Here is a 23,340-nt window from a genome sequence, read left to right as displayed (position 1 = left end):
GAAAGTCCCTGAAACTCTTATCTCCAATAAAGCATCAGAAAGGCAGAAGTGACGCTGTAGCTCAAATGGTAGAGCGCTCGCCTTGAGCTGAAGAGCTGAGGGACAGAGCTCAGGCCCAGTAGTTCAAGCCCCACGACTGACAAAAAAATTACACACACACACACACACACACACACACACACACACACACACACACACACACATACACACACACTTTTCCCTAAGTCTTCATTTATGAACACTCCAAGGGCACACACAACTTTTATTGGATACATTTGTTAGGCTTTTCTCTTTTTAATCTTTCTTTTGTTATAAGAATGTCAGTTATGAACTTTGTACTGAGCAAAGAATAAGATATTACTTATCCTTTCCTGCAATGGTGAGGGATTTGTACAACATTTGGCTCAGGAAAACTGTTGTGCTGATGATTTTCATTCAATGTTTCATATATACATATATATGTATATATATCATATATATATAGCATATATATAAATATATGTTTTGCAATTTACTATTGTATAAATGGGTGTTAAGTATTTTAGGGTAGGAACCAGGACTATTTTGTTATTGGATTCCCCATAGAGTACTGCTACAGTGTAGTACTCAATAGATATTTGTTAAATGAATAAATTAATGAAATTGTTCGGATAGTCCATTATGAATCTTTGTTACCTTTACAAGCTGTCATTAAGCTTTCTTTTACTTTTTTTTGGGGGGGGAGGGAATATTTTAACCTTGCTCAAAAATTATACTATCTTCTAATATAATCTGTGTTATTTATAGGATCTTAAAGAGAAACTAAGCAGTTAAAACTCCTTATCAGAGCAGAGCAAAGACTAGAAGTGGTTGTAGGTGTGCTTTGAAATTCACTTTAGGCTGGTAACTCCTACACTGAGATCTGGCTGCTGAAAGGGAGACCTGTCTCCACCTACCTTTGAATAAATACATGAAGCATGAATGAGGGAGGGGAAGTATAATCTTAGGAAATGAGCTGTAGAAACGTTTCTTCTGTAATGAGTCACACAGATGTAGATAGTATGCATGCATATATTATATGAGCTCAAAATGCATTCATTCAGCAAATAAACAGGGGGCAATTGGTTTCTCTCACATGTTCATGAAGTCATTGTCTTCTTACAGGTCCTAGGGCATTCTAGAAGGGATCACCTCTGTCTATGAAAATAAAATAAAAGTTCTTTGGCTATATGGCTCTGTCAGACTTAGTGTTCTGTCCTGTTAACTGCCAATCACTTTATTCTTCCCAGACATTCAGCTTTCTCTCTGCAAATCAGCAAATCTTCAGGCTCCGACTGACAGGTGTCCCATTGCTATGCAACAGCCTAAACTAGGTCCCAGTCACTCCACTTGAGCTGGGAGAAATTCCTCTTTATGTAGGTTGTTTTTCTTAGGTAAGTTTAAACAGTAGGACAAACACTGTAGAATCAAAAGTAAGACTAGTCAGGTCTAGCTCTTAGTAGGTATTTACTCAAGAGTGTAAACTGTAGTAACAAATATAATAGCCTGGCTGGGCACTGATGGACCACATCTCTAATCATAGCTAATCAAGGAACTAAGACAGGAAACTGACCCACGCAGTGATGTCCATGAGACTCTTATCTCCTATTAACCAGCAAAATAAATCCAGAAGTAGAGGTGTGGCTCAAGTGAGTAAAGCACCATCCTTGAGTGAAAAAAGGGGAAAGATGGGACCCTGAGTTAAAGTCCCAACACTGACACAAGAAAAAATAGTACTATCCTGGTAAATTGAAATTTAGAAATAAAGGCCAGGTGCTGGTGGCTCACGTCTGTAATCCTAGCTACTCAGGAGGCTAAAATCTGAGGATTGCAATTCAAAGCCAGCCCAGGCAGGAAAGTTCATGAGACTTATCTCCAATAAACCACCAGAAAACGGGAGGTGGCACTGCTGTGGCTCAAGTGGTAAAGTGCTAGCCTTAAGCTGAAGAGCTAAGGGACAGTGCCCAGACCCATAATTCAAGCCCCAAGACTGACAGAAAGAAAGAAAGAAAGAAAGAAAGAAAGAAAGAAAGAAAGAAAGAAAGAAAGAAAGAAACAAACAAACAAACAAACAAACAAACAAACAAACAAACAAACAAACATAGGTCCCATGCAATAACTAGTATATGTCTGAGTCAAGCAGAAAAGGTCAGATAAGTTGAGGTTAGGGAAATTAACCCTAAGATATGTATTCAAATGTTTTTTTTTCTTTCATGTGATTGTTTCTAACACATTTATACATTTATAAGATTATTTCTTTGTTGCTTTGTATGTCCCTCCCCCACGGTATAACCCCTGCTTTCACTGTATTTGATGTCAGTATAATTTGTGGAGGGGAAGGGAAAAAACAAATGGTTTAAATAGGGATACAGGTGGACCCATTTGAACAATGAGATGTGCAAGTCGTTATGTTGAAAACGAACTTTACAACTTTGGTTGGGGGGGGAGGAGGGTTGGGGGGGATCAGGAGGAGGATGGGATGGGAAGGGGAAACAAAGGAGGAGGCTACAATGCTTGATAAGAAATGTACTCATTATCTTGCCCATGTAATTGTAACCCCTCTGTACAGTATTTTCACAATAAAAAAAGCAAATGGTTTCATTGTATACTTAGCAATAACATATTACTAAAATGTCCATAATGTTTCAAGAAATAGTCACTATTAGAATTTTGTGATTTATTTTTATTCATTTTACTTTTTTGCATGGATACTGCTCAAGAAATCTAGCTTCGTAAAGTAATCTCTTTCTGGGTAAAAAATATAGTGCTAGAAAGCCTGTGTCTTCAATTCCCTACAGGGAATTCTGGGTTCACTGTAGAGGTGACAGTGGACATGTATCTAAGAGTCTATTTCTTCAATCCCATCTACATTAAAATAGTCCTGAGAGGCTGGGGGTGAAGCTCCATAGCAGAATCATTGCCTAGCATGTGTGTGGCCCTGGATTTTCATTCTTAGCACTGCAAAAACTGGAAACATGTTGTGAAGAGAATTCGCTAATGGTCTCCTTCCCAATGCTTTGAAGTTGTCTTTGATAACATTTATCAACTTTCAGCTTTATGTGAAAATACAAAAACAAAACCTATCAATAAGTAGAGTATCACTTTTTCCAGGAACTATATCAGAAAGAATGAATTATTTTATTTCAAGACATTTCTGAAATATGTGGACCTTCCTATAACATTTTACAATGGTTGGGTGATTATTATGAAACTAAAAATACATTGTCAACAGAGAGATAGATGAATCTTAAGTACCTTGTCTCTATCCTTTAAACTCCATATGCCATGGTTACTAATATCTGATAAACTTTTTCAAGATGTAGCTAACATATCACCTTTTGTGTAGGAATAAAAGAGAATCTAGGCCAAGCATCATGGTACAAGACTGCAACCCTAGCTACATGAGTGGTAGAGATAGAGAGGACCATGTTTTGCAAGCAGTTTAGGCAGAAAATTAACATGACCCTATCTCAACAAATGATCCAGATATTGTGGTGAATGTCTGTAATTCAAATTATATGAAAAGCATAAGAAAATCAAGATCCAAGGCTTACCCAAGCATAAAGCAACATCCTATCAGAAAATACAATCAAAGTAAAAAAGGGCTGGATGCATAATACTGTTGTAGAATAGTTACCTATTAAAACTCCAGGCCCCAGTATTGAAAAGAAAGCTGGTTAATTTAAGAGTTAAACACTGTAACAAATAATATACTTATACTAATGCTTTTCTCTTGTACAAAATGACCCAAGGTAAGGCTCAGCTTCTTCAATTTAACAGTTTCTCTCCTAATTTTGCACTTCATTGAATTCAGGCAACTGTTGACTGTTGACCCAGTTAAAGAATATAATAAGCTTTCCAAGAAAACTAATAATTTCTTCTTTTGTTACAGTACTGAGATTTGAACTCAGAGACCTGCACTTGCTGGGCTGCTGTTAAGCCACTTGAACCACACATCCAAAACAAATGATTTCTGATATCCTTTCTCTCTAATGAGCTCTACTAATGTTACATGCTGAGAACCAATTAGTTACTGCTATCTTGCAAATGTCTTAGGAACAATAAAGACAGGATGCAAACTTTCTGGTTGTATTGATTTGATTCTGAAGTCTAACTCAAAATATAGTTTTTAGGTTAGAGTATAACTGTGAGAGGAGAGAGAACAGCAATACACTACAAATTCAGTTCTTCGTGTCACATTGCTTACAGTTGTCTACAATTGTGGAATCTCCAGAGATATAAAAGCATAAAACATTAAGTAACTTTTGAGAATGCAGAGTGAAGGAAGGTGAGGTTAAACTCATTTGCCATCTGGGTAGAATATGCTGAAAGCATAATAACTGCTCATCGCCTCACATTTAGAACAGAGAATGCCATAAAGAATCTTCTATGCTGCTGCTATCTTCTCTCAAACACAACTTTTTAAGAAGTAATATATACATATACATATACATATAAATCATGCTAAACAGGACAGATTATGACATTTCAAATTTCAGACAGAAGCATTTGACCTCTGTAAACATGTAAGCTTCTTCTTTTGATGGCATTGGGGTTTGAATTCAATGCCATGTACTTGCTATGCCGGTGGTCTATAATTTGAGCCATACTTCCATCCCTTTACATTCAGGTTATTTCTGAGATAGAGTCTTTCTTTTTGCCTTAACTCTGCTGGACTATGATTCTCTTATTTTATACTTTCTGCCATAGCTGGGATGAAAAGGATGTACTACCATACCCAGGTATTGGTTGAGATGAAATCTGGCTATTTTTCCAGGCTGCACTTAATCCATGATCCTATGAATATCTATCTCATGAGTAGCTAGGATATATATATATACACATGAGCTCTCTAACAGAAAGTTAACACATTATGTAGAATGCTCCCTGGAAACTCATGCTGGCATTTTAATAACAGCAAAATGTATAATCTTAATAAAAAGATATATCAAGATAATTTTTTCCTGAAAAATAAGTTTTTAGCTTGGTATGGTGCTATACATGTATAATCCTAGCACATGGGAGGTAGAGACAGAAGGATCATGAGCTCTAGATCAGCTTTGATTACACAGTGAGACTCTGTCTCTAAAAACCAAGACCAAAACCTAAAAGAAAATATTTTTATTTTGTCAAGATATAGTTAAATGTAGATGAGAATACATAAATGAAAACTACCATTGTGTAACAATTATTTTTGTTATTTTTTATCTATTTACTTTGATATCTTAAAAAATTTCCCAAGTATCCTAAAGTTTATTATAAATAATTATATCAATGTAATATTTATAGAAGGCCTTAAAGTATAAATACAAGTTACTTAATTAGCTATAAATGATGTAACAGTGTAGTCACTGTTGATATTTAACAAAACAACTCAGTAGAAAATACTACTGTGAAATTTTGCTCACACAGTATGAGTGCAAGGATTGTGTGACTCACATAATCTGACACATTACGTGGTATTCCTAAAGACAATAAGAACCATGAGAAGGATATCAGTTATAATGCAATTTACTTCAGCATTCATATTTGCATTTATATAGTCCTAAATTTTTCTATCAGTAATAATTGCTTGTCTGACCATATGGAACAAGTGAAGTTCCAACTAACTGGACTATTTTGTAAGGAAATAAAATCAATATACATATATATGTATGCATGCAATATTTTATATATTCTATTTATGATGATTGAATCCGAAACAAACATGTAACTATCTTTTGAAACCAATTTAACAATAGTCTAACATGTATGTGATTTAGTAGAAATGAGAATCATAAAAGAGTTTCTATAAATCATAGTTATTTATCAGCTAATATTAAAAACATTTGAATTTTGTTTAAAGATCTTCATTTCAAATAGCTTCTTAAAGCTGGATAGATGACAATATGTATTTCTCTCTTACTATCCTTAGTAACCTAAAAGACCTTCATTTTTTAATTTACGAATTATAGGTAATTTTATTCATTTTAATTGCTCCCTTTTGAGAACATTTCTTCTTTTCTTTTTGTGTTTTCATTTGGGGCTATGAGTTCTCCTAATATACATAAACTTAGTTCCTAGGCCAATTAAAATATGAGCTCCACTAAATATGTTTAATAACTTATTAATTTCCCTCCAGAGTAGGCAATTTAATTTGAGCAAACCATGTAACAAGAAGAGGAATTCTACTAAGCTTCACCTTGCTCTTCTTCAGGGCAAGACTTGGAGTGATACTGGTGATATCTCACCCACAGGGAGCCACAGCTACCACCTCTACCCAAATCCACAGGACGATACAACTGGTTAGTTGTTCCCAATAGGAAACAACTCTGCAGAGCCATGCTCATGCTCCCTACTGAATGCCCCATGGAATTGCTTGAGGCCTTCATTGGGCAGGCACTGTAGCCAGTGTGGCCTTCTTCTGCCCACTCTGCCCGAGTTCCCCTTTTCTTACAGGTGTTGATCCCTTTATTAAAAAAAAACTCTCAGACTAAACTCTACTTCAGAGTCTCTGTCTTGCTGAACTCAGTTTTACGCATTAGGTAAGAAAGTAAACAGTGTGCCTTTAACAGCATTATCTCCAGAAATGGTTCCATCTCTTTGACTTTTCCAAACAATCCCACAGCCACTGTATCTAATAAGGAAGCTGCCCCTTCTCTTCAATGTGCTCATTTGCCACCTCTCACTGAAACAATCACCAACCAATGGTAGTGGTTACAGACCAGTAAGGGCAAGGAGAAGTGAGGATTTTGGTGCCTTTGTTGAGGTTGAGTGGTGTTACTTGTCCTAAGCTTTTTATGATTCACTATGGTGGGTACCAAAATTGTGAGTTGAGCCATCGTGATAGTTCTTCCAAATTCCTGAGGAAAACCTATTATGACAAATGTATCATGTCACAAAAGTTTAAATTTGCTACGGAAGACTAGGCCTCTACCTCAGAAAAGTAAGTTACTTTTCTTTTGGTAGAGATACTGGAAGAGAAGATGGAAATAATTATCTCTAGGAAGAAGAATGGATATTACATCACACCAAGTTTGGATCATAACTTTTCCCTGACTCATCTAATTCAAGTTCTCTTATTCATCAACATTCAGTTCAGTACTTTCTTTGGAAATAGAAAAGACCTTTCAAGGTGGAAGGTAAGACAGGAATGGAAAGGTATGGTTAACAAGATGCACACAGACACAGGAGGAGGTCACATGTAAATAACAGGAGTCTGGGGGAGATCTGCTTACCTCTGATGGGCACCTCCTCACGTGGGCTTTATAGGAGCAGGATTCTAGACATAAAGGCAAAGTCACAAGATTCTTTTCTTTTTTGAGAGGCATGGTCCTGGGGCTTAAACTTAGGGCTTGAACTCAGGGCTTGAATTTAGGACATTATCCTGAAATTATTTTTTCTCAAGGCTAGTACTCTACCACTTGAGCCACAGCTCCACTTCCAGGCTTTTGGTAGCTAATTGAAGATAAGAGTCTCATAGACTTTCCTTTCCTGGCTGGCTTTGAACCACAACCCTCAGATTTCAACCTTCTGAGTAGCTAGGATTATAGACATGAGCCACTGGCACCTGGCTTGCAAAGTTATTTTCTTCACCATTCATGGTGCCCTGGTTATTGACTGTGCAGACATTTTTTTCTTGTGTACCTTCCTTGTGTATTTTTGTTCGTGCACCTTCTGAAAGGTAAGAAAGGAAGACCATGCTCTGCTATCTCTCTGCTTTCACGTTGTTGAACCAGAAAGGGGTGACTATTTGGGTAAGCACAGGACACTGTGTATTTATCAGAGGTTTTAGGACAGGTTTTAGGACTGAAGGTATAGCTTAGTGGTCAAGTGCCCAAAGACTTGAGTTTGATCACCATCACTGGAAAGAAACAAAACAGAGCATAGCAATATATATATATATATTTTTTTTTGATGTAGCAAGCCTGGTGTACCAAAACTGCATGAACAGAGAGAAGAAAAAGGGTTCCTTCATCTTCTGCAGTATAGAAGTATGAACTTTTTATAGGTATCCTACTCCAAAAGGAGAATTGAATGACAGTATTTGGAAATGTTCCAAATAACAATACAAAAAGTATTAATGGAAAGTGGCGCAGTGGCTTAAGTGGTAGAGTGCTCTCCTTAAGCTGAAGAGCTGAGGGACAGTGCTCAGGTCCAGAGTTCGAGCCCCATGACTGACAAAAAAGTATTAATGATATCATAACAAACTTATAAACCAACATCTTCATTTTATCTATCTTCTAGCTCTAAACTTGAACTTAGAATATAACATATAGTGTATTTGAATTTGAATGAGTTAAAATCAAACGTGAGATTTCAATTCTTCACCACACTAGCCACACTTTAAGTGCCTAATAAATATCAATAGTTAATGTCTAACATGGTAGATAGAACATGTTTGTAGAGCACTTCCACAATTGTAGGAAGTTCTATTGGAAAATCTCCTCTTAAATAATAAAACAGTATTAAAAATCTAGACTAATGTGCTCACCACTAAATGGCTTATATCATATGGTAGAATATATAATGCTATATGCATATATACATAAATAAGTACTTCCCATGTATATAACAGTATATTTTAATAAAAAAAACAAATATCCTACTTTCAATTATCATAATAGCCTAATTGAAACATACTTCCTTCAACTTGCATATATAATTTTCTGCTTTCATATTTATATATGCCACTTTGTATTCTGCTGGTTTTCCTTAACATTCTATGAAACATCTTGTTGCTGTTTCCACATAATTGTAATTATCATTTTAATGCCTACATAATATTCCATCACGTTGATGTAACATAATTTGTTAAATCATTTCTCCAGTATTCTACATTCTCTTAGTACATATTCTTTTCTTTATCCTGATTAAGGTTATGAGCATTTTCTGTGTAAATGTTTCTATTTTCTTGTACTACATAACTATCTCTTCCATTCACATATGCTTTATAACACAAATACCATTTAGAGGCTTTATACTGCCCAGAATATAAAGCTGCCTCTGACTAATTTAATCCAACACTAAAAAATAAGACTTGATTCAAGGCATTGAATTTAGGGATTATTTGCATTACGTGTCTTTGGTATATGACCTTGATTTAACAGTGTAATTTTCAGTATACGCCCACTTTCACTCCCTTCCATCTTGTAATGTTTAGCCCAAGAGGTAGTCTTAAGAATAACAGAATTAATGTAAGCTGGAAGAGATAACTATAAGGCCTTATTTTAATTTTACGTGCAAGTGCAGCCCTCTTCCTAGTTATATTACTGATAAAGATGAAAAGACCAAGATTAAGTGGCCCAGTTGTTTCTATGCTGTTATCTAGGCTATGGCCTTATTTCTCTTTACTTATAACCAAAACTTAGATATATAAATTTATAGGCATGTTTATGACCTCTAATCTTGGCCTTGAGTTTTCCCTGAAAAAAACATGTTATATTTTCTTTCCAATTTGTGACCTCCAGAAAATCTTAGGAGAGAGCCCACAGTTTCAGCTATTAATCTAGGGTTAAAGGGTATAACAATCAGAGTTGGACAACTGAATGGGCTTAAAACCATATGTATGATTCTTTGAAAAATGATAAGCACAGGAAGAGAAAGAAAATACAGGGAATCATTGAATAATCTGATATGTATAAGAACAGCTCTCAAGAGTTCTTTACAGATGTGAAGGATATGCTTTACATTAGGTTTGAGTCACTAAGATATACGTAAAACATATTTCAGGAAAACTAAGATAAGCCAAGTATTGTGCTTCACACCTAGTTACTCAGGAGTCTGAGATCTGAGAATTATGATATGCAATCAGTCTGGGCAAACAAATCTGAAAGACTCAGCAAAAAAGCCAAGCAAGAATGCTATCCCAAATACCAGCAGAAAAATATAATCTAAAGAGAAATAAAGAAAAAATTTAATATACTAGTTTGGTGAGTACTTTGTTTTTATTTTTATTGTGAAAACACAGTATAGAGGGGTTACAATTACATGGGCAAGATAATGAGTATATTTCTTATCAAGCATTGTAGCATCCTCCTTTGTTTCCCCTTCCCATCCCATCCTCACCCCTCTCCCCACCCAACCCTCCTCCCCACACCCCCACCAAAGTTGTAAAGTTCATTTTCTGTCCCGACCTGCAGGACATCAACGAGGGCGGTGAACCTAAGTGAGAAGGAATGAAGGGACAAGAGACACGAAGAATGACAGCAAGACAGGATTTTGATAAGCTGAAAATTTTTATTTTTCACACAGGGGTATTTATATGCTTGGAATAAGGAAGCTTTTTCATTGGCCGTTAAGGAAGCTTTTTCATTGGCCGGAGCAGCTGCAGGATGTTTGCTTAGGGCAGGGGGAAAGGGTGGTCATTAGCAGTTGCAGGATGTTTGCTTAGGGCAGGATGAGGGTCAGATTCTGTAAACTCAGCCTCAAGATGTTCCAGTGAGATAGTCAAGCCTATCGTGTTGAGAGACTCAACCTTTGGCTCCCGACACTTTTCAACATAACGACTTGTGCACCTCATTGTTGCAATGGGTCCACCTGTATCCCTATTTAAACTATTTGTTTTTTCCCTTCTCCTCCACAAATTATACCAACATCAAATACAGTGAAAGCATGGGTTATCCCATGGAGGAGGGACAACAAAGCAACAAAGAAATAATCTTATAAATGTGTTAGAAACAATCACATGAAAGAAAAATAAATGTTTGAGTACATATCTTAGGGTTCATTTCCCTAACATCAACTTATGTGACTTTTACAACTTGACTCAGACATATAATAATTATTGCAAATAAGGGAAACCATGGGTCCTATGTTTCTTTGGGCCTGGCTTACTTCACTTAATGTAATTTTTTCCAAGTCTTTCCAATTCCTAACAAATGGGACAATGTCATTCTTTCTGATGGAGGCATAGAATTCCATTGTGTATATATACCATATTTTCTTGATCCATTCATCTACTGAGGGGCATCTGGGTTGGTTCCATATTTTAGCTATGGTAAGTAATACTGCAATAACCATACTCGTACTGGTAGCTTTAGCGTGGTCTTGTTTGTGATCATTTCGGTAAATGTCCAAAAGTAGGATTGCTATGTCATAGGGGAGCTCTATGTAGAATCTTTTGAGGAAACTCCATACTGCTTTCCAAAGTGGTTGAACAAGTTTACACTCCCACCAACAATGAAGTAAGGTTCCCTTCTGTCCACATCCCCTCCGGCATCTGTTGTTATTAGAGTTCTTGATTATAGCCATTCTAACTGGGGTGAGGTGGTATCTCAATGTTGTTTTGATTTGCATTTCTTTTATGGCTAGAGAGGTTGAGAATTTCTTCATGTGTCTATTAGCCATCCTTCTTTCTTCTTCAGAGAAGTTTCTCTTTAAGTCTTTAGCCCACTTATTTATTGGGCAGTAGTTTCTTTGAAGATTTGTTGTTGGGGCATTTAATTTTTTGAGTTCCAGGTATATTTTAGATATGAGACCCTTGTCCATTGCATGGCTAGTGAAGATCTTCTCCCAATCCCTGTGCTTTCTATTGATCTTGCTAGCTATGTCCTTTGCCATGCAGAAGCTCTGCAATTTCATGCAATCCCATTTGTCCAACCGTTCTTTGATTTGTTGTGTTTCTGGGTCTCTATTAAGAAAATTTCAGCCTGATCCAAGGAGACCTAGGGTTTCTCCTATTCCATCCTGTAATGTTTTCAGAGTGTTTGCTTTGACTCCAAGGTGTTTGATCCATTTGGAGTTGATTCTGGTGCAGGGTGATATATAATGATCTAGCTTTAGTTTTCTACAAGTAGTTAACCAATTTTGCCAGCACCTTTTACTGTAGAGGCTGTCTTTCTTCCATTCAATTTTTTAGCTCCCTTATCGAATACTAGATGGCTCATCAAATATTAGGTCTGTGCTTCATTTCTAGATTTTCAATTCTATCATTGGTCTTGAGGTCTGTTCTTGTGCCAGTACCAACCTGTTTTGATTAGAGTTTGAAATTTGGTATTGATATTCCTCCAGCAGTGTTCTTTCTGTTGAGGAGCATTTTTGCTATTCCGGGTCTTTTATTATGCCATATAAATTTTTGGATTGCTTCTTCTATTTCGTTGAAGAATGAGGTTGGAATATTGATAGGTATCGCATTGAATTTGTAGATAGCCTTGAGAAGTATTGCCATTTTCACGATGTTGATCTTTCCATTCCAGGAGCATGGGAGGTTTTGCCATTTTCTAAGTTCTGTTTTGATTTCCTTTTTCAAGTTTTTAAAGTTTTCATCATAGACGTCCTACACTTCTTTGGTTAAGTTAATTCCTAGGTATTTTATTTTTTGTGGGGCTATTACAAATGGAGTTATTTCTAATTTCAGCCCCACTTTTCTCATTGTTGGCATACAGAAAAGCCATTGATTTTTGAGGGTGAATTTTATACCCTGCTACTTTGACAAAGTTTTGATTCAGCTTAAGTAATTTGGAACTGGAATCTATGGGATTCTTTAAATACAAGTTCATGTCATCTGCAAAGAGGGAGAGTTTTACTTCTTCTTTCCCTATTTGGATCCCCTTTATGTTTGCATCTAGTCTTATTGCTGTAGCTAGGCTACAGCAATCTAATACTAGATTGAAGAGAAGTAGAGAGAGTGGACATCCTTGTCTTATTAGTGAGTTAAGAGGAAATGGTTTTAGTTTTTCACCGTTAAGTATAATGCTGGCTGTAGGTTTGTCATATACAGCCTTTATTTGATTGAGGAATGTTCCATGCATTCCTAATTTTTCCAGAACCTTCATCATAAAGGGCTGTTAGATCTTGTCAAATGCTTTTTCTGCATCTATTGAGATACCCATGTGGTTCTTATCCTTGCTCCTGTTGATGTGATGAATAATATTAATTGATTTGCATATATTGAACCAGATTTGCATCACGGAAATGAATCCTGTTTGATTGTGGTGCATGATTTTTGGAATGAATTGTTGAGGTCGATTGGCCATAATTGTGTTGAGAAGTTTTGCATCAAAATTCATCCAAAAAATGGGTGTATAGTTCTTTCTTTGATGAGTCCCTTCCTAGTTTTGGGATGAGGGTTATGATGGCTTCATAGAATGAGTTCTGTAGTGCACTTTCTCTTTCAATTTCATTGAACAGTTGGAAGAGTATTGGTTTGAGCTCTGCTTTGAAGGCCTTGTAGGATTCCTCTGTAAAACCATCTTGTCCTGGGTTTTTCTTTTCTTTTCTTTTCTTTTTTTTTTTTTGGCGTCCAATCGTGGGGCCTGAACTCTGGGCTTGGGCACTGTCCCTCAGCTCTTCAGCTCAAGGCTAGCACTCTACCACTTCTGGTCCTGGGTTTTTCTTAGATGGGAGATCTCTTATTGCTATTTTTATTCAATGCTTGATATGGGCCAATTAAGATGGTTTAACTCTTCTTGGTTTAGTTTCAGCATGCTGATATTTACTAGGGAAAAGTCCATTTCTGCCAAATTCTCAAACTTATTAGCATAAAGTTTTGAGAAGTATTCCCTTATAATGTTCTGAATCTTGGTTGTTTCTGTGGTGATGTTTCCATTCTCATCTCTGAGTTTATTTATTTTGGTGTGTTCTCTTCTTTTTCTGATAAGATTTGCAAATTTTTGTTAATTTTTACAAAGAACCAACTCTTTGTTTTGTTGATTCTTTCTATGGTTTTATTGGATTGTAATTCATTTAATCTGATTTAATTTTAATTATTTCTTTCCGATTACTGGAATGGGGTTTTTCTTGCTGCTCTTTTTCAAGACGGCTCGGATGTCTCATTAAATTGTTGGTTTCAGATCTCTCCAATTTGTTGATGTAGGAACTCACAACTATAACCTTGCCCCTGAGTACTACCTCTGCTGTGTCCCAGAGGAGCTGGTAATTTGTGTGTTCATTTTTATTGAATATCATGAGTATTTGAATTTCCTTCCTAATCTCTTCCATGACGCACTCATGATTCAGCAGTGTGTTGTTCAGCTTCCATGTGGTACAGGATTTTCTTTGGTGGCTTTTGGTGTTGAGTTTTAATTTTATTCCCTTGTGGTCTGAGAGAATGCAAGGTAAAACTTCAGTGTTTCTGAATTTGGAAAAGTTTGCTTTGTGGCCTAAAATGTGGTCTATTTTGGAAAATGTTCCATGTGCTGCTGAGAAAAACGTGTATTCTGATGCTGCTGGGTGAAATATTCGGTAGATGTCTGTTAAATCTCATTGATCTATGCAGTTGTTTAGATCTGCGGTTTCTCTGTTGAGTTTTTGCCGAGTTGATCTATCTAGTGGGGAAAGTGTTGTGTTATAATCCCCAACAATTAATGTCTTTGGATCTATGTGGGAATTGAGGGAAAGTAATGTTTCATGGATAAATTTGGTTGCTCCGTTGTTTGGTGAATAGATATTTATAATTGTAATATCCTCCTGAAGGAGAGATCCCTTAATTTATATGTAAGGACCTTCTTTATCACTTCTCACGAATTTTAATTTGAAGTCTATTTTATCTGATATTAGGATTGCAACTCCTGCCTGTTTATGGGGGCCGATTGCTTGGTAGATTTTGTTCCACCCTTTCACATTGAATATGTGTTTGTTTTCATGGGCAAGATGTGACTCCTGAAGGCAGTAGATAGAAGGATCTTGCCTTTCAATCCAACTAGACATTCTATATCGCATAATTTGAAAGTTAAGTCCGTTAATGCTTAGAAATAGGACTGAGAGGTATTTGGGAGTTCCTGCCATGTTATCCACCTTCTTGGGGGCTGCAAAAACTGGGTTCTTCCTATGGTTCTTGGATTCTCAGTTTGGGTGCAGCTTCTTGGCATTTATTGTGGTCTTGTTGGTTTTCTATGTGTAGGACATCATTAAGAATCTTTTGTAGGGCTTGTTTGGTGGAGATATATTGTTTCAATTTTTCTTTGCTATGGAAGGTTTTTAGTTGACCTTCAGTTATAAAGGAGAGTTTAGCTGGGTACAGAATTCTTGGTTGATATTTGTTTGTCTTTAGGGCATGCCATACATCATTCCACACTCTTCTTGCTTTGATTGTCTCTGCTGAGAAATCTGAGGTGATTCTAATTGGTTTCCCTTTATAGGTGATTGATCTTTTCTCCTTGACAGCTTTAAGGATCTCTTCCTCGGTCTGAATTGATCCTGTGTGAATTATAATGTGACAGTGGGATATCCTATTCTGGTCTGATCTATTTGGAGTTCTAAAAATTTCTTGTATCTGAATAGACCTATCTTTTTGCATGTTTGGGAAGCTCTCTGCTAGGATTCTGTTAAACAAATTTCCTAAACCATTAACTTCTGTCTCTAGGTGCTCCTCTATAGCCATTATCCTCTGATCAGGCCTTCTGATGGTGTCTTCCAAGTGTTGGATTGATCTATCGTATTTCTTGGATTTGTCTTGGATGGTTCTTTGTTCTTTCTCAATAATATCTAGGCTGTCTTCAATCCCTGAGATTTGATCTTCTGCACGGTCTAACCTACTCTCAAGACTTTCTACTTTGTTTTTTATTTTTTTTCCTTCTAGTTGGTCAGCTTTGATGGCTTCAAATTCTCTGTTGGAGCTTTGTTTCAGATCTTGTGTGAACTTCTTCCTTCCTTAATTTAGTGTTCAGTGTTTTTTCTCAAATCACTTAGTTGGTTGGTTATGGTTTCCTTGGACTCCCATTCCTTCTGTTGGGTTCCATTCAGCATTCCCTTTGTGGTCTCCCTGACTTCTTTCAGCTCTCTGTTTATGGATTCCATGAATGCCTCTATTGATCTTTGTGTATTCTCACCCCGCTCTCTCAATTCCTGTATTTCTCTTTGATTAGCTTCTTAACGTTCACGCAGTTCCTGTAGTGCTCTTTGACTGTTCTCAGCCTGCTCATGCCATTCCTGACTTTCTATTTGACTGATCTCAGCCTGCTCACACAATTCCTTTATTTCTCTTTGAGTGTTCTCAAGCTGCTCACACAATTCCTGTATTAATCTTTGATCAGCTTCCTCACACTCATGATTTTCCTGTATTGACCTTTGTTTTGCCTCCTCTCTCTCCCTATCAGGCTCATACAGAGTCCTTTGCAGGTTTTCAATCTTTTCATTTACCATGTTTACCAGTAGTGTTTGTAGAGCTTTTTGGGAACTCTCCTCTGGATTATTCATTATTTGTTCTGTCCCGTGATTATCATGAGTAGGAGTTGAGATACCAGGACGTGCCATTTTTCTTATGTTTTTCCGGGTTGATCTGCCCATTTATGATGAAAGTAGCACCAGTCTTGTGCTAGAACACTATCTTAAGGTGAGCATCAACCAAAGTCTGTCATTGCACAGCCAAAAGTCTGCAGATACAATCTAGTTCAACAGATATATCTATTCAACCTTAAATAACTATGTATTAATGGACTACGAACCGCAAAGAAGAATTGGCAAGCAGAAATTATTAGGTTTAGGGAGATATGTGGGTAAAAATAGGAATAGAGAGATGTGGAATGGAAGAGGGAGAGTTAACTAAATCCTAATTTCAAAGCGGGAAATAGGTTGGATAGAATGATAGTAGGGAGAGAGAAAAAAGAAGAAAGAGAAAGAAAAAAGACAAAAAAATAGAAAAACAAAATTTAAAAATTAAAAAATGTGACACAAAAATTATGCAAATGAGAAAGTAATATTCAGAGACGAACGTGAATAGAATAAGAGAAGGGGATGGATAGAAAGGAGACGTGAAAATTTAAGAATAAAAATGCTTAAAATATGGGCTGGGTAGGTGGCTCAGTGTTAGAGCGCTTGCCTTGCATGCCTCAGGCCCTGGGTTCGATTCTTCAGCACCACATAAGCAAAAAGAAAAAAGCCAGAAGTGGCGCTGTGGCTCAAGTGGTAGAGCACTAGCCTTGAGCAGAAGAGCTGAGGGACAGGGCCCAGGCTCAGAGTTCAGGCCCCACGACCGGACCCCAAAAAAATGCTTAAAATATTATATAGGTATAAAGAGGTAGTACTGCTATTAAGGAATTTAAGTCTAAGAGGTTTTAAATTGAGTAATAAATTTCTGGATTAAGTGTGTACACAATGGGGGCTAAGGTCTAATAATCGACTACGGGTATATCTGTGGATGAGCAGAACAGCAATTAAGTCACACAAAGAATGAGGAGAAGAAAAAGTGAAAATAATGAGAAGAAAAGAAAAAAAGGGTCAAAAGGTCAGTAAACAAAAAAAACCACTTTTTTTAAAGAAAAAAAGAAAAAAAAGTACACTCACATATTCCCCTAAAATACAAATTATAAGAGGAAGAAAAAAAGTTAATAGGAAACAATTTTTAAGTTAAAAATTAAAAACTGAAAAAAGTTTTAGAAAAAAAAATTTTTATAAAAGCTACAAAAAAAAAGAGTTCTTTGATTTTTTTTGGGGGGGGTGGGAAGATCCTGTATCTCCCTTGTGTCCATAACCAGTCTCTTGTTGGAGTCTCTGGTCTGCTTGTGGTGTTTGATTTTTCCTATGCCTTGGATGGTTTCTTAAGTCAGTTTGTTTGAGCAGGGAGAAAAATGCTCTGCTTTACTCAGGATTTTGTGATCCTCCTCTCAGGCTAGTTCAGTGGGAGGGAGATCTGTTTGAGTATCACAAAAGAGGAGATGGCTGTTTCCTCTAGTTTAGAGATGCTCTGATTAGCCTAGTTTCTGGGTAGAGTTTAGGCCTTTCAGCAAGCAGTAGCTTTTCCCTGAGGTGCTAGCTTCTGAGACACTCACAGAGCCCAGCCTGGAGCCATTTTCAGGTTTATGTTTACTGAATTTCAATTGATTTTCAAGGCTACTGTAGGGAGGGGCAGCCTCTGGCTCTGTTTACCCAGTGAAGAAAGCAACTCCTGGGGCTGGCGGCCCTGGCTGGGTGACATTTTCCTGGGTGGAGCTGAGCCTGACAGGTCAGGTCAGGTTCCTGTGACCTGCTAAGTGACTCTTGTTTTCTTCCAAAGCCAGAGTTGGAGCTAGCCGCTCAGGAAGGCCTTTGTCAGCATCAAAGATGGAGATCTCCGGTAGTGGGGGGGAGGGGTGGCCTTCCCTCCTCTGCTCCCTGAGAAGGAGTGAGGATGTCAGGCTTCTACTCACGCAGGAATCTTGGTTCCTGGTCGTCTCTGATCTGCAAACTGCAGGATGAAGATGTCTGCTCCTTTTCAGTTCTTGCTGGTGTTGAGTAGAAACTGCTTGCCTACTGTGTCTGGCGCCTTTGTCCTGAACTCTCTGTGTTGAAGGTATGGCAGCTACTGCCGCTGCCTCCTCAGCTGTGGCTGCTGGTAAGTGCTCTGATCTGTCTCCTTGCCTGGATTTTCTCTCTCTGGCCTATCTCTCTGTCTTGTGATGGCACACTTGGTGTGATTCTCTGGCTTAAGACTGTTCACTGGAACACTAAAACTGCTTTCTATGTGAGTGCTTGTTTAGCCTCCAGCTTCTCCTCTGCAATCTTCCTGGAACTGGTGAGTACTTTTTCTATGCTACCTGTCCCAACTAATACCAGACTGTAAATGGTTAAACCAGGTGCAAGCCATAAATCTATAGGTTTCTAGACAATACAACTAGCCAAAATAAATTGCCTTGAAGGGAATTTTGAATGTTAAATAGCACATTATAATGAATCATTAACTAGCACATTATATACACCAGACTTCCAGATATCCCTCATATAAGCACAGAGCTATGTCAGTACGGGTGCAAGTTAATCCTATCCTCACACAGAGGGATAAAGTTTGTATAAATCCACTAATATATATACATACATACATATGTTTCCGTCATATACCGTCATTATTTAAGGCAAGAAGTACTCTTGTATAATATGAACTTTCCTGAAGGACACCTCAAGTCTGACAAAAGTTTCTTGGGCTGATTATCTTCCTTCAGGTTGAAGGTCTTCAACTTGAGAAATCCTTTGAACTTTAACTGATTAATTTATTGAATAGCTAGAGGTGGTTAAAAAAATGAAAAGTAGCTAGGAACTTGATTTTCAAAGGGATTTTTCTGCTGTCATTGGAAAAGTGCTACAGAGCATCCTGTAGCAGATGGATAAGTGGCTCCTCAGCTCAGTCTTACTCAATTCTAAAAGAGAAAATCCTGTAGGGAAATCCTTCCAGCAACTTTTCTATGTATTTTTCTCCGAGGACTGTAGTTATCTGTATGAAAATGAAATATTCTAAAATGCACTCCCATAAGGGTGTTCGGCTAGAAACACTACTGTGTGTTATATGCTTTTGGGCACTAGATGAGTTTGTGACAGCTACCATAATAAAGTTGCACTAAACAATTGAAACTTATTGTCTCATCATTCTGGAGGTTAGAAGTTTGGTTTTGCTTTTTGTTTGTTGTTTGGTTTTTGTTTTACAGTCCTGGGGCTTGAACTTGGGGCTTGAACCTGAGCCTCTTTATGCTCAAGGTTAGCACTCTACCACTTGAGCCTCAGCACCACTTCCAGCTCTTTCTGGGTAGTTCATTGGAGATAAGAGTCTCACAGACTTTCCTTCCCAGGCTGGCTTTGAACTGCTTTCCTCATGGATGACAGGCATGACCCATTGGTGCCCAGCTGAGGTTTGAAGTTTGAAACCAATTGTTGATAGGCTTAATTGCTTCTGTAGGTTGTTAGGGAATGAGCTGTTCTAGGACTCTCTTGGCTAGTAGATAGCTGTCTTCATGTTCATATGGTATTCTGTGTGTGTGTGTGCACGTGTCTGTCTTCAGATGTTTTCCTTTTATAAGGATATTAGTCATTGTAAAGCCTACATTAATTTTTAACTTAATTACCTCTATATAGACCCTTTCTGCAAACAAAGTCACCTTCTAAGATACTGAAAATTAGGACTTCAACACAGGAATGGAGGAGAGGGCAAATTGTTGCTTATAACAGACACACTCTGATGATGAGGTTGCTTGTCACAGCCTCTATAGCATTCTCTGCTTTGCAGTTCTCTTCCTACTTTTGAAATTAGAGATAGGCTATCATAGGCAATTACCTTTTGTCATGGAGGAATTGTTTCCTCATGTCCAAAATCATGGGACATGTATATAAGGACATAGAAAGAAAAGATAATACACTGGCTTGGGAATTGACTGTGGAAACCTATGTATGTTTTCAGATCAGTTAGGTACCTGTGTGTATTTTCAAAACAAAGCAATCAAGGCATCTTGGTTGCAACAAATGAGCATTTAAAATGCACATGAAATCCTTTAACTCCTAAAGTAAACTGGAAGGCTGTTCATCTGGACTTTGAAGAAAAACAGTAGACAATGTTTTTACTACTATTATAATAACCAAAAACAGCATAATAACAATTATTTTTGGAAATATACATTTTATACTGGAATATATGAAAAGTTTAAAATACACTCTTTTTTCCCCCCAGGGCTGAGGACCGAACCCAGGACCTTGCGCAGGCCAGGACCTTGCGTCCGCTGGTCTAAACCCCCAGCCCCTAAAATACACTCTTTATATATGTAGATATATATTGTCTTTAAGTGTGTAAATTAACATATCATAGAATGGGATATTACAGAAGGATAGAAAAGTAATATTCAAGCCAGGCACTACTGGCTTATAACTGTGATCCTAGCTACTCGGGAGGCTGATGGTCCAATTATCTTAACTTTCTTAAATGGGTAACTGATGATAGTGGCAAGAGGTTCTTGTTGGAATGCAAGGCTACAGGCATGTTTTGTGGCAAGATACTGGAGCACACTTTCTTGATTTTTATTTAACTGGAAATATTATATTCCTTGGTTTCTAAGTATACTTTTAAAATATTTAGGTAGCTATAACGCCATCACAAAAATATTTTAAAATAAATTTTATTAGTATGTATCTTCACTATGCATAGCCTTAACTATTCAGGAGTTCATGTAGTAATAGAGCTGGAACATTTATAACGATAGATCAGATCTTAAATACTAAATCTCAACATATTAAAATTGGTATGGTCTTAGAACATCATGGAATGCAACTTCAAATCAATGCTAGAAAAAATAGCAAAAAATCTTTAAATCCCTGAAGAAAATCCACAAAACTTTTAAATAATGAAAAGAACATATCAAAATATTTTTAGACTAAAAATGCAACACATCAAAATGCTATGAGATGCAGCTAAAGTGGTTTCAGAGGAAACTGTATAGTAATACATGCTTACTTTAAAAATCAATTGGGTCTTAAATCCATAATTTAAGGTTCTACTTCAAAAAACTAAGAAATAACATAATCAAGCCAAAGCAAGTAAAAAAGCATAATAAAAGGCTGAAATGAAGTTGAAGCATAAAAACAAGAAAAAGACACAGCATAGTTCTTTGGAAAGACATAAACAGCTTGTAAGACATTAAAGAGAACAAGAGAGAAAGCACAAATGGGCAATATCAAGAATAAAAGAGGTTATTTAACTACAGACATCATAGATACTAAAACAATAGGAAGGAAATGCTTCAAAACTCTATCCAAATAAATTTGACAGGTTCATTAAATGGGCCATTTTTTGTAAACCACAAATTACTAAAATTCATCTAAGATGAAATACATAACTTGAAAAGATCTATAACTGTTAAAAAGACTTTACTGGATAAAATCTTCCAAAATTAAAACTCCAGATCTATGTGGTTTTCTTGGTGATTTCTACCAAAAATTTAGAGGAAAAAGTAACATTAATTCTACAAAATGTATTCCAGCCAACTAGATAGGACGGGATGCTTCCCCACTGTTACCTGAAAACAAAAGCAGATGAGCCATTAAAAAAAAATAAAGAAAACTACAGAAAAAAATTCCTCATGGATATGGGCATTAAAAAAATAAAAAGTTTAGCCATTTGAATCCAGTAATATATACAAGAGAATAATGCACCATGACCAAATCGAATTCATCCTCAAAATGCAAAGCTAGATTAATATTCAGAAATAAATTAATGTAATCCACCATATAAACATTTTTAAATTGAAAAATATATACAATCATCAACTGATGCAGAAAGATAAAATGCCAAACCCATTAAGGATAAAACAAAATTCTAAGCAAACTTCTAATAAGAGGGAATAAACTTCTGCAACCTGATTACCAGCGTGCAGTCATCCCTTGGCATCTGTGAGGGAGTAGTTTCAGGATTTCAATATAGGAAAAATGTCAGTCTCATCAAATTGTTCTATTAATTTAATGCAATTCTAATCATAACCCAAGCAGAATTTTTTTATATATAGGAACTGCTTCCAAAATTTGGATGGCGAGAGAGAAACTACAATAATAATTTTGAAAAAAGTGGGGTGAATCATACTGCTTGACTGCTACTCTTATTACACAGAACATATGGCATTGACAGAGGGCTAGACATACAGAACAATGGAATGGAACAGATAGTGCAAAAATAGGACTATATTTAAAATTATGGAGTAGACGTACTTGTCTCTATTCCTTTCACAAAGTACAATCAAAGACTCTGTACACTATGTTTATAACAAACATAAGACTGAAAGGTAGAGGGGAAGATGAAATGTAGGTAGGAATCTTAGAGCCCCAGGAGAGATATGTTAATGAATTCCCTGGGTGTTCTTTGTGCTTTACATGTCTCAGAATGGTTGCTGGAAAGGCTGGCAGCTAGGAAATGCGAATGGGTATAGATAAGGGGAAAAAAGGAGGAAAAAGCAAAAAGAAATCCTCTCTTTAGCATAAGGACTAGGCAGCCTAACAAGCTTTTACAGAAATCTTTCAGAACAGCACCATTCTATTACTGCCAAAACAGCAGGACAAAAGTGTCACCCAACCTGTAGGCATGTCAGTGATGTCTACATGGGGAAAGTAGATGCCCAATCTTACCAGTCTGTGAGAAGGACCTCACCAAGCCTCATTATACTAAGGGAAACTGTAAATTCCCTAAAAGTATAATGTCAGTGAAGTCAATAATGAGCCTTGTACTTGTTTCCACACCAAGTACTCTTGAGCTCTTCACCCTAGCATGAAGTCAGTAGAAACTATATATGGTGTCCAAACTTTTTTCATCCCCTGGTAACAATGAGGTTCTCCTCTTCCTTCCCATAGAAGCAGTATTGGCCAGGCACCAGTGGCTCACACCTGTAATCCTAACTACTCAGGAGGCTGAGATGTGAGGATCGCGGTTCGAAACCAGGCCAGGCAGGAAAGTCCGTGAGACTCTTTTTTTTTAAATATATATTTTTTATTGTAAAGACACTGTACAGAGGGGTTACAGTTACATGAGAAAGGTAATGAGTCCATTTCCTATCCAGCATTGTTACCCCCTCCTTTGTTTTTCTCCTACCATCCCTTTCCTCCCCACCTTTCCAACTCCTCCCTACCCCTCCCTGCCCCCGCAAAGTTGGAAAGTTGCTTTTCAACATAATGTCTTGTATATCTCAT

This window comes from Dipodomys merriami, unplaced genomic scaffold (assembly GCF_024711535.1).
Source record: "Dipodomys merriami isolate MVZ:Mamm:240054 unplaced genomic scaffold, mDipMer1.0.p SCAF_3, whole genome shotgun sequence".
Taxonomy (NCBI): domain Eukaryota; kingdom Metazoa; phylum Chordata; class Mammalia; order Rodentia; family Heteromyidae; genus Dipodomys; species Dipodomys merriami.
This window is presented reverse-complemented; position numbering follows the sequence as displayed.